The 12,001-nt window shown below is 41.3% G+C and overlaps 1 protein-coding gene and 1 long non-coding RNA gene across 2 annotated transcripts in view; both read left to right on the top strand.

Moving 5' to 3' along the window:
* The window catches only part of LOC121901528 (NLR family CARD domain-containing protein 3-like), a 481,268-nt gene that overhangs the window by 223,009 nt on the left and 246,258 nt on the right, over positions 1–12,001 (top strand). The window lies entirely within an intron of this gene.
* LOC121901570 lies at positions 1,160–2,709 on the top strand. Its single transcript, XR_006097316.1, has 4 exons — positions 1,160–1,292; positions 1,380–1,451; positions 1,999–2,059; positions 2,346–2,709. It is a non-coding gene; the product is annotated as an uncharacterized LOC121901570 (long non-coding RNA).

Below are 12,001 nucleotides of genomic sequence, written 5' to 3'. Positions count from 1 at the left end.
CATGTTGGTACTAAATACCATCAGCTGTGTGTGATCCTGTACAGACTGAACTAACTGGTCAGCAGTGAGAAAGTTTCTCTAACAGGAGGAGACTCTTCCTCCTCCAGACCACACAGAGACACTGAGGAACCAGACCACCCAAGCCCAAACCCAGCACACAGAGGCTGAGTGAATGTGGTGTTGAAGGTGTGGAGGTGGATCAGTGTGTCAGAGGAGACTCTGTAGAAGGACAGAGTGCCAGCAGGACAGTCCACATACACTGCTACTCTGTAAGAGACAGAGGAGGAGGAGGAGGAGGAGGAGGAGGAGGAGGAGGAGATGGATGATTCTTTGTTATTGTGACGGACATGGTAACATCCATCAGAGCAGATCAGACTCCAGGACTGATCATTCCTTCCAAATACACAGTCATCATTGTTTCCTTTCCTTCTGATTCCTCTGTAAGTCACTGATATATTAATGTTTCCTCTCCACTCGACCTCCCAGTAACAGCGACCAGTCAGATCATTTCTGCACAGCAGCTGTTTCCAGTGATCAAATCTGTCTGGATGATCAGGATATGACTGATTCTCCTTCACACGTGTCACCTTCCTGTTGTTGTCAGACAGTTTGAGTCTTATGTTTACTGTGTTTGGATCCAGTGTGAGTTGACAGAAATCTGATGGAGAGAACGAGACACAATACAGCTGCGGTTATTGATCTATCATCTGTTTGATGATGACATCATCTTCATCCGCAGTAGGATGTGAATGAGTGATGTCACAGTTTGAAGTTTGCTTTGTTTTCATGAAATGAAAAACACACTTACATTTCCTTGGACCTGGGGTCAAGTATCGGACTCCAGCAGGCTGCAGCCTGAAAGGAGGAGGGGGGTCAGAGCAGCACGTTCTCTTTCAGCATGCAAACATGGACATGACATCACTCTAGAAAAAGCAGCTCTGATTCTGATCACACTGAGCTGCTTTGCTGTTGCTAGGCAACACAATTGTCAGTCACATCACATGATGACTATCAACAGCAGCTACATTCAGCCAATCAGAAACAGGCGTCTCAAAGTCAAATCATGTCAACAATGAGACTTTTTCTTGTCAGACTCAGCAGTTTGTTTTGTGAACAGATGACACGACTGTTTAAACTGATTCACATTAGCATGAAAATGATAAACCGCCTGTTTCTGTTTGTCTTTCCTCAACAATCTTTGGACGACTGACAAGTTATTTCCTCTCACACAGGTGGAACATTCCTGCATGATGGTTACAGCTGACAATCAGCTGCAGTCTCAAGAGTTTGAGGTGAGTTCACTGCAGCTTCCTGTTTTTCATTTTGTGTCCACCTGTTGGTCCATACCTGACACGCCTGAGTGTTTGTACTAATTTCAGCCACAAGAGGCCAGAAATGCACCACTACCCCATGTTCTAAGTAGGACTGAAAGCATTCATGTTTTCTTCTTGGTGAGTTTTAATATCTCCATACGCTACAAACACAAAGTACATATATATTGTGTTGGAAAGTTATGAAACATTACTGTCATGTTTTGGTTTTTTTTGTGGCTAGAAATGTGTTTTAATTGGCACTAATCTGCAGTTAGCATTAGCTATACTGACATTAGCTGTTAGTGCGCTAGCTAGCGGGCTAACATATTGTTTATGGCAAACAGCTACAACCTGCATAGCTTTAGACATTAGTCATCTTAAAGAGGACACTTCACCCCTTATGAGTGGGATGTTTTACAAATAAAGATTAAAAATCAAACTTATGAGTGGGACATTTGGACACTTGCTAAGGGAATTGGATAACTTTGTACATTTAATCATAGTTATAAACAACAGAATAAGCACTCTGGATGCATTTGGATTTTGGCAATTTAGTTTAATACGGTTATTATTCATATAAGGAGGAGGTGTAATGTGGTGTAAGGTTTATGAGCTTTCTTTATTTATTTAATGAATAAAATACTTAACAGCAACTATGACTGAATGATGCAGTCTTGTTTCACAGACAGCAGAATGAGACCTACACACTGTTGGGGAGAAATTCAAACCTGATTGGCTGTGCGTAGGTAAGATGTTATAAAGTATGACCCAAGCTATCCAAACATATAGGAGCAGTGAGCTAAACTTGATTTTGTTGGCAAATGAAAGTGCTCAGAGAGAAAATAAGAATGTGTTGTTACTCTGATTAGTTATGATTGTACAATGTGCAGTGCATTAAAAAGACCTGCTGCTCACTTTCAGTGGTGGATTTTCCCCTTCCCTTTGTCATGATGTACCATATAAGATTATTGCAGATTAGAGTAAAGTCATTTCATTTGAATGAATCATTCTTTCTCTTGATAAAATCTATAGGAGAGATACAACGAGCACAACTCAAGGGTCCAAGCACACCTGAAGGTTCACTGGTGGCCAAATACCTGAACCTGATCAGAGGAGGACATGATAAGTTTCCAGCTTTTTATTATTGTGTGTATTGTGAGTTGTATGTAACCCAGGTCCCATGTTGCTGTGTTATATTTATACTTGAGTGTGTAGTACAACGGGACAGGGCCTGAGTTCATTGTTCAACTGTTATATGTGTTATTATCCTTCAACTTGCCTCTTTTGAGTTTTACCACAAATATTTATTTCTAATCTTACTCAACAAAATTAATAAGGACACCACACAACTGTACTTTAAATGCAATAATCCTGATACAGGTATTTATTTACAAAATGAGATAATAAAATTTGGTAAATGTATAAAATAAAATATCAAGTTTCTTTAGTTTTAAACCTTTTCCTTTAAATTTCAAAAAAATCAATTTTATACCTTTATACCTCTTTTAATCAGAATAAATACCTTTTAACTATTCTTTTAATAAAAGTATCTTTTAACTTTCTTTCAATCAGAATAAGTTCCCTTTTAAATAGCACTTATATGAAAAAAATAAAATACCTTTTAAATACCTTAAATCAAAATAGTCACCTCTCAAATACCTCTTGAACAAAAATTGACCCTTCGAATATGGTTAATGTTAACAAAACAAAATTATTTAGTGTTTACCTGTGGGCCCACACACACACACGCACACCTTCCCTCTTTTATCAATAATTTAACCCTGTTGCAGGCCTGATTGGAAGCTGGTGTGCGGTGAGGCCGTAAAACTTTAATGGCCGCTTCACTCTGACATGAGCAGAAAACAAAAAGCACTGTTCAGCAAATTCAGTTAGTTCAGTTACTTTCAGTTAGTACTCACGAATCCCAAGCGAACTGTTAGTGGGGGATAGCAGTCACAGGGGCAATGGCAGTCACCGTTGAGCAGTTACACTACCCTGACCTGCGCCACTTGTCCCACCCCTTATTGAGGGAACGACTTGGATTGACTGTTAATTTGTTAAAGACCCAATAACAATACAAAACAGGTTAGGTTGCACGGCTGATTACACAGACTTTAGATAAAAAACTAGTCTTCTCCTACATGAATTTTAAATTTAATTTTTGCCAGTACTTAACATTTTAAACTGTACATCTATTTAAGCATTTTTCCAGTACATATTTTAACCAGTTTTAGTATTATCAACTTTGTGTGTTATACAACTATTTACATGCTGTGTTACTGCTTTTTATGAACTGTAGGATTTTAGACAGGGCTACATGTACCTATAGTTTTGGAGGACATAATCAGACATTTACACAACCTGATTAGGTTTCCTGTATGCAATCTCTTGTGGACAAGATATTACATAATTAAACTGTTTAATGACAAGTCGGTTCCATATTGGTAATGCCAGCCAGGCGGTTAGCTGAAGACTTAAAAGACCCTTATCATCAGTATCTAAGTAAATTTTGTTACAAAGACATTTCTTTGACAGAACAATGTTTCCACTCAGTTCAGCTTTTACACATGCTCCACCCAGTGGTTTCTGTCGCAAGGTCCGTGGTTACCAAGCATCCTTATAGTTTATAGTTTAGAGAAGATTAAGATATCCAAAGTAGATGATCTATTTACTGCTTCAGTTTCGGTTGCGGGCCTTTTGGCCACTGCGGCGCCGCGCTGGATTTGGTCTGGAAAGTTGAGCCAGAGTCAACTTTTGGAGAAACGCAATCCAACGTCACCGCTGCTAAACGCAGTGGTGGCCAATCACAGCCGGAGATCAGACTGTACAGACCTGTAAACTCTGCCATGAGGGGTACAAAGACATTACCAGGAGGAGGGGAGGACATTTCTCTTCATTTGATAATGCTAAAAGTTAGACTTTGCTGACGGCTTCCTGACTCATTTTAAAAAAGACGAGAGAGAGAGAGCAGCTGGTGTTGAGCGACTTGGAGAGTGAATGAAGAGAGGGAGCGCTGGGAGTGACAAAGCCAGTGAATCAGGTCAATAAAATGCTGTTTTCTGATTGTTTCACAACAGTTACATTCTAGAGCACAAATAAACACACCCACACCCCCGCACAACTCTGGTCGAACATGTGGCGATTGGCCGCACGGCCTGACTTGGTCTGAATACGGCAGCCTTCCTCCTGATAAATCCTGAGCTCCATCAGAGCTGTTTACAAAATATTTCAGAAGCTTAAAGTTTAATTCTGTTTTCTTTGGAGAGTCTCCTCTGTCCTATCAAGTTCATAAGTACAGTGAATCTGCATGAGGCTGACTGGGAGAAAGCGCTGTACTGCCAGGGAGCAAGAGGCTGAGCTGACCTGTTGTGGGCTGATGAGTCTGGTGGACTCTGGTTTCTTCTTCCTCAACTTTTTCAAATAAAACATTAAAAACTTTGTGTAGCCATTATTGTAGCGTTAACGTTACTGTGCATTGACTAAGTCACATTACAGTGATCACTTGAGCACCACAGCCCTGTCTGACAGCCTGTGACAGGCTGCTATGATTATGCTGAGAGATGTCTCATTGATGGCATATCCAGGCACACCCGTGGCTATGCAGGTGGTGAACATCACTCTGAATTTATAAACACTAGAGACAGCTGCAGAAACTGCTCCACTCACTGTCAAAATAACTTTACTGATCTTATAATACATCCATGGCCTGTATGCGTCTTGTTATGTGCAGCACCATATTTCTCCCCCTCACTCTGACGCTCCACATTAAATTCTGCTCTGTTACTCTGTTGGACCCAAAGCTTTGGCACCACACTCACAGCTGCTTTTCACTATTGCTGAACATGAACACAAACAAGATACAACAGGTTTTCTGTGAATGTTAACGTTACAAATCCGGTGTGTTTTGGACTCATTTTAGCTCTGAATATTGAGGAGAACAAATCAGCTGAAAGAAATTTCAGCTTCTGGGGAAATCTGACCAGCATAATACAAACATTAGGGGGGAACATTTACCATGTTTCATATATTGAGGTCTAAACTGTGTTGAGGGATGGTTGGTTTAAATATCATAACACAAATATCAATTATGAAATTAAGACTGTGTTACATGTTAGTATACTGTACAGAAAATATAACAGAGTTCTGTGATTCATTCAAAAACAGTTTCACAATGTCTCTCTGTTCACCTGTCACGTCTGCTTGCCGAGCATGGTCGCCATTTTGAATTGACTATCCTACAGAGAGATTACCTTGTGACACAGCTGGACATGATGTCAGGACATCACAAGATCACAAGATCACGCGAGAATCCATTTTGTCAGGCTTCAACTTATGTGCTTGTGTGTGACCAATTAGCATTGTGAACCCAGCTGCCTCACAAGGTAAAACAGTGATAGACGGTGATAGACAGATGGTTCATCCAATCACCTCCAATGTGTGTGTCCTTTTCCAAACAGTTTCCAAGGACAACTTTTCCAATGGTTCTATATAACAAACCATCTAACACATCAGGTTAACAGAGACACAGATCGACACTGCACCTGGACTGCTCACATGTGCCGCCTGGTGGTTTTTGGTGCACACTGGAGCTATTCCTGGATAAATTATTTCATCTCCCTTCACTGCAGCTATGGCAATACCATGGTAATCACGTCAATTGAAATGAGTGACATCTGTACCTGAGATTGTCCACCTGTCTGTCCATACCTGAGAGTGTCCAGTTTCCAGTGTGGATCCTCCAGTTCAGCAGACAGCAGCTTCTCTCCTGAGTCTCCTGGATGATTGTAGGTCAGATCAAGCTCTCTCAGATGGGAGGGGTTGGAGCTCAGAGCTGAGGCCAGAGAAGCACAGCCGTCTTCTGTGATCAAACATCCTGACAGCCTGCAGACACACAAAACAACACGATCTGAGATCATTGCAGGACTAGAAGATAGTATGTTTATACTGTCATCACCAATGTGTTTCTGTAATATTTAGAGTTAAACTTAATACTTCCAGTCACTACTTCTCAATTCAAATGGCTAACCACTGTAAGGCTTGTACTGTGAGGTAATTCCAGCTTCTTGTAACCTTAGTAAACATGATGTTAGTGACTGCTAATTCTTCACTGCATAAAAATAGGTCTAAATAAAATAATAGTAAAAGGAGAAGCAGCCACAGTGAACTGTTTAGATGAAGGGCTGCAGGTGACAGACTCTGGCTACAGTTTGTATGAATATCAAACCTCCAACATGTCACAGAAATAAATGACTCTGTCTCAGATGCTCACAATCAAATACCTAACAGGGATCCCAACTAATGTGGCATATAAGGACTAAATCTTGTGTAAATAAAAGTAAAAACTAATAGTAAATGAAAGGAAGGATGTGTGATGATATCGTTCAAAGGAAGAGCTGGCGAAGTTCTTGTTTTGTAGACGTTTATTAGACGATGGCCATCGGGTCCATTCCATATACAAGGATGGTCTGGGCAATGTACCACTGTCGATGCACAGCTTATATAGGGTTACACATCTGTATCTTATCATATGAATAACATGTTTTCCAGGGGCACTACCTCAGTTGGGAGCCGTCCATCAAGTGATTGACAGCTATCTCACAACATATTATGTGTCACTACATGCCCACATCTGGAACAGTTCCAAACTTAACCATGGATCCATTGTTTGTATCTAAAAGGCCACCCAGAAGGGCTATGCCATATTACCCAAGGTGTCATGCAGACCAGGGAATGTTTCTGTCACACGTCCAACATCCAAAATCAGTAAAATACATAGGGTCAGATAAAATCATACTAACAGTAAGGAAACATTTCTGACTCCTTCATTCAATTTCTGTAATCATCCAGAGTTAGAAGCTTGTTTGAAAGAAAAGAGGAATTACATGGTGGTTAACCACAGAGCAGCTTGGGTGCACTGTCATATCACCATGGTGAGTAAAAATAACTATCATCCCAGCACAGATACTGCTCTGAAATTAAAAGAAACTATGACTGTAACCAAAAACTGTTCACTGACTGTATGTGTTTGACTTTGGGCCAGTTCTTCATTCAGTTTTTGAATCTTAAAATTCCTCTCTGGTATTTCAGGTTTCAACAGCAGAGACAGAACAAAATTAATGAAACTATGTTAATAGAAAGTTATTCACAGGGTCTAAACACACAATTGGTCTGAAAATAGGATTCAGAACAGGTTGATGAATCCTGACCTGAGATTTTCCAGTGTACAGTTTGGACTCTCCAGTCCAGAAATCAGCAGTTTCAGTCCGGAATCCTGCAGGTTGTTGTTACTCAAGTCAAGCTCTCTCAGACTACAGGACTGGGAGCTGAGAACTGAGGACAGAGCTGCACAGCTTTCCTCTGAGAGGTTACAGTCAGTCAGCCTGAAGAATGAATGTGGAAAAGTATTTCATAAATTATTTTCAATCCTTTTAAAAGTATTTTAAAAATTATTTCAATAAATAACTGTCTGTGTTCTTACAGAGCTTTGTTGGAGGCTTTGACCACTGGCAGCAGCCTAAGAAGAGCCTCCTCTGAAGCAGTGTATTTCTTCAGGTCAAACACGTCCAGATCTTTTTCTGATGACAGTAAGATGAAGACCAGAGCTGACCACTGAGCAGGAGACAGTTTATCTGTGGAGAGACTTCCTGAACTCAGGTGCTGTTGGATCTCCTCCACTAGAGAACGATCATTCAGTTCATTCAGACAGTGGAACAGATTGATGCTTCTCTCTGTAGACAGATTCTCATTGATCTTCTTCTTGATGTACTTGACTGTTTTCTGATTGGTCTGTGAGCTACTTCCTGTGTGTGTCAGCAGACCTCGGAGGAGAGTCTGATTGTTCTGCAATGAAAGACCCAGGAGGAAGCGGAGGAACAAGTCCAGGTGTCCATTTGGACTCTGTAAGGCCTCGTCCACAGCACTCTGGTAGAAGTGTGTCTCTGCAGATTTGTCTTTTCTTGTTTCAGATTTTTCGGATGTTGTTTGTTTTTTTAACAGCAGATTGACTCCAGAGTTGAAAAATGTCAGATGGACATGAAGAGCAGCCAGAAACTCCTGAATGCTCAGATGGATGAAGCAGAACACCTTGTCCTGGTACAGCCCTCTCTCCTCTTTAAAGATCTGTGTGAACACTCCTGAGCACACTGAGGCTGCTCTGATATCAATGCCACACTCTGTCAGGTCTGATTCATAGAAGATCAGGTTGCCTTTCTGCAGCTGCTCAAAAGCCAGTTTTCCCAGAGACTCAATCATCTTCCTGCTCTCTGGACTCCAGTGTGGATCTGTCTCAGCTCCTCCATCATACTTGACCTTCTTCAGTTTGGACTGAACCACCAGGAAGTGGATGTACATCTCAGTCAGGGTCTTGGGCAGCTCTCCTCCCCCTCTGCTTTTCAACACATCTTCCAGAACTGTAGCAGTGATCCAGCAGAAGACTGGGATGTGGCACATGATGTAGAGGCTTCGTGATGTCTTGATGTAGGAGACAATGCTGCTGGCCCTCTCCTCATCTCTGAATTTCTTCCTGAAGTACTCCTCCTGCTGTGGGTCAGTGAACCCTCTGACTTCTGTCACCATGCCGACACACTCAGGAGGGATCTGATTGGCTGCTGCAGGTCGTGTGGTTATCCAGAGGCGAGCAGAGGGAAGCAGTTTCCCCCTGATGAGGTTTGTCAGCAGCACATCCACTGAGGTGGACTCTGTGACATCAGTCAGGATCTCATTGTTGTGGAAGTCCAAAGGAAGTCGACACTCGTCCAAACCATCAAAGATGAACACAACCTGGAACTCTTCAAACCTGCAGATTCCTGCTTCTCTGGTTTCAGTAAAGAAGTGATGAACAAGTCCTACCAAGCTGTACTTTTTCTCTTTCAGCACATTCAGCTCTCTGAAAGTGAATGGAAATGTGAAGTGTATGTCCTTGTTGGCTTTGTCTTCAGCCCAGTCCAGAGTGAACTTCTGTGTTAAGACTGTTTTCCCAATGCCAGCCACTCCCTTTGTCATCACTGTTCTGATCGGTTCATCTCTTCCAGGTGAAGCTTTAAAGATGTCTTCTTGTCTGATTGTTGTTTCTGGTCTGTCTGTTTTCCTGGATGCTGTTTCAATCTGTCTGACCTCATGTTCATCATTGACCTCTGCAGTCCCTCCCTCTGTGATGTACAGCTCTGTGTAGATCTGGTTCAGAAGGGTTGGGTTTCCTGCATTAGCAATCCCCTCAAACACACGATGGAACTTCTCCTTCAAGTTAGACTTGAGTTTATGTTGGCACAGTGGAGCAAGAGCTTCTTAAAGAACAAAGAACAAATTAAATCCATTAGCCAGAATAGATATTTCAACATTTATTCCCTCAAAGAATGTGTATATGAACATATTTTCCTCCATCTCAATCATTTATCCCGCATGTTAAATCGTTATAGAAATCCTCTTACTGTTCTGCAGACAGTCAGCCAGCTCCTCCTGCTTCATTCTCCTCAGGAAGTGCAGTGTGATCTTCAGAAATGCCTCTCTGCTTCTCCTCCTCTGCTCTTCCTCCTCACTGTCCAACACCTCCTCATCCTCCCTCTGAGTCACTAAGCATTCTGGATAATCTGGACTCAAAACCTTCTGCATCTTTTTCAGTTCGTTCTTCACAAAGGTGATGATGTTCTCCTCCAGCAGCTGGAACAGAATACTATATGAATGACACAATCAGACTGAAATTATGAAGCAAACATCAGATCCATGTTGGACTGACTGACAATCCACTGGTCTACAAAGTGCAGCATGGAGATGACTGTGAACAGAATAAATATAAAAGTATTTGTTGCACTTGTATAGACCTTAAATATCGTGTCCAGGTGTGTTTGATGCTGCTGGGCAGACTGACCACTGGGAACCTCTGAGCTCTCCTGATCCACTCTGTGGAGGAATCATGAAGAATGAGCTCACATTATGTCTGTCCACACAGAGACAAACACAGGCTAGAGGTCCATCAAGTGATATTTGGATGTGAACAGAGAATCAGATGACTCCCTGTAGTGGTAAAGCTTTACTAGTCCTGCTGATCCCACCGAGAATCAACAGCTCAGTCTGTTTGTAGCTTTCAGCTCAGTGTTTTACTTCATCAGTCAGTTTGGTTTAGTCCCAACAGCTTTGAACAACCCTCCATACAGCTCTCCCTCCCTCACTGTATACTGCTGAAGTGCCCTGGAGCAAGGCAGCTACAACCTCCAGCTGCTCCAGTGGAAGTGTTCAGTGTCTGCTTGTATCAGACTGGTTGAACTGGGCAGCTCCCAGTATGAAAATGACATTCAAGTGTGTGTAAGTGAGAAAGTAGGCTGGTGTCATGTCTGAGGTTTTTGAATGTCTTGTGTTTGAGCAGGTTGAGGAGTATTTAGTCAGACACAATTTGTTGTTTGCGCTTCAGTCTGGTTTTACAGCAGCAGACTCTACTGACACCTGTCTTATTCATTTGTTTGAATTTATTAGACAAAACCTTGGTGGAGGAAATTATGCTGAATTGCAGAAAGCCATTGAGACAGTGAATCATTCTGTACTGTTGTCAAAGTTTCAGTGCATGGCATTTGGACATACTGGTGTAAAATGGTTTATTTCTTACATGACAGGAAGAACTCAAGTCTGTGATATTAGAGTGGTTCTATCAGAACCTCAGGATATTACATGTGTGGTGCTGCACAGTTCTATTTTAGGGCCTGTTTTATTTCTTATGTATATAAATGATACAACAGCTGCTGTGACATGCAAGCTACTGCTGTATGCTGATGTCAGAACTCTTAGTAATGAATCAGACTTAAGTTCCTGTTTCACAGACTAAGGCTCTTTTTGACTTTTCTGTTGAGAAACTTCTCATGTCCTCATTGGTACAGCGTCAGTTTGACTCTGCCTGTTCTGATTGGTTCAGTGGTTTGACATCTGAATTTAGGAACAAACTGCAGGTGATGCAAAATAATATTATTCAGTATTTATTAAATGTATCCTCTTTAACTCATGTTGGTGATGAATTCAGAAGTGCAAGACTGCTGCCAGTACAGCTCAGAGTAGAACAACAGAAGCTGCGTGATATGTTCAACATTATCAATGGGTTTGCTCCTCAATACTTCACAGATAACAATGGAAGATACTCAGCATGGCTATAACACCAGGGCCAGTATGTGTTCATATAAAGTCCCTCCAGTGAATTAAGGTAGCCAGAAGTTCATTTTTTAAGCTGCTGCTGTGTTGTGGAACAGCTCATTTTTAAGCTCCTCTTAAAAATGAGAGGAGCTTATAGAAGTCAGGTTAGGACTTATTTATGGAACATGGTCACAGGTTTATACTGAAATCTGCAATTCCATTTTTACTTCAGCCATCAAATTGTCCTTGTTGTACTTTTTTACGATGTGGGCGTTTATTATTTTATTTAATTTTTGTTTTTTTATGTCGGAAATTAGTGTTTTCACTTTAACATGTTTTTTTTATGTCTGTAATATATAAATAAATCATATCATGTCACTTATCATATGAACAACTGAGTGCAACACCATGAATGTCTTCCAGAGGAGACTGTCTGAACATGTGATCTGTTATCTCCATATTTAAATGATTATCACGTCTCCTCCCTCTCTATGACGGCCGGCTTTTCACTGACATGGTCGGACAACACGTCGTACAAACCAGTTCTTTTCTAGAATAACCCGACGTTTACTGTCAGT

The sequence above is a fragment of the Thunnus maccoyii genome, chromosome 8, assembly GCF_910596095.1.
Source record: "Thunnus maccoyii chromosome 8, fThuMac1.1, whole genome shotgun sequence".
Lineage (NCBI taxonomy): Eukaryota > Metazoa > Chordata > Actinopteri > Scombriformes > Scombridae > Thunnus > Thunnus maccoyii.
Note: the sequence above shows the minus strand (reverse complement) of the source record. Positions and strands in the feature narration are given on the sequence as shown.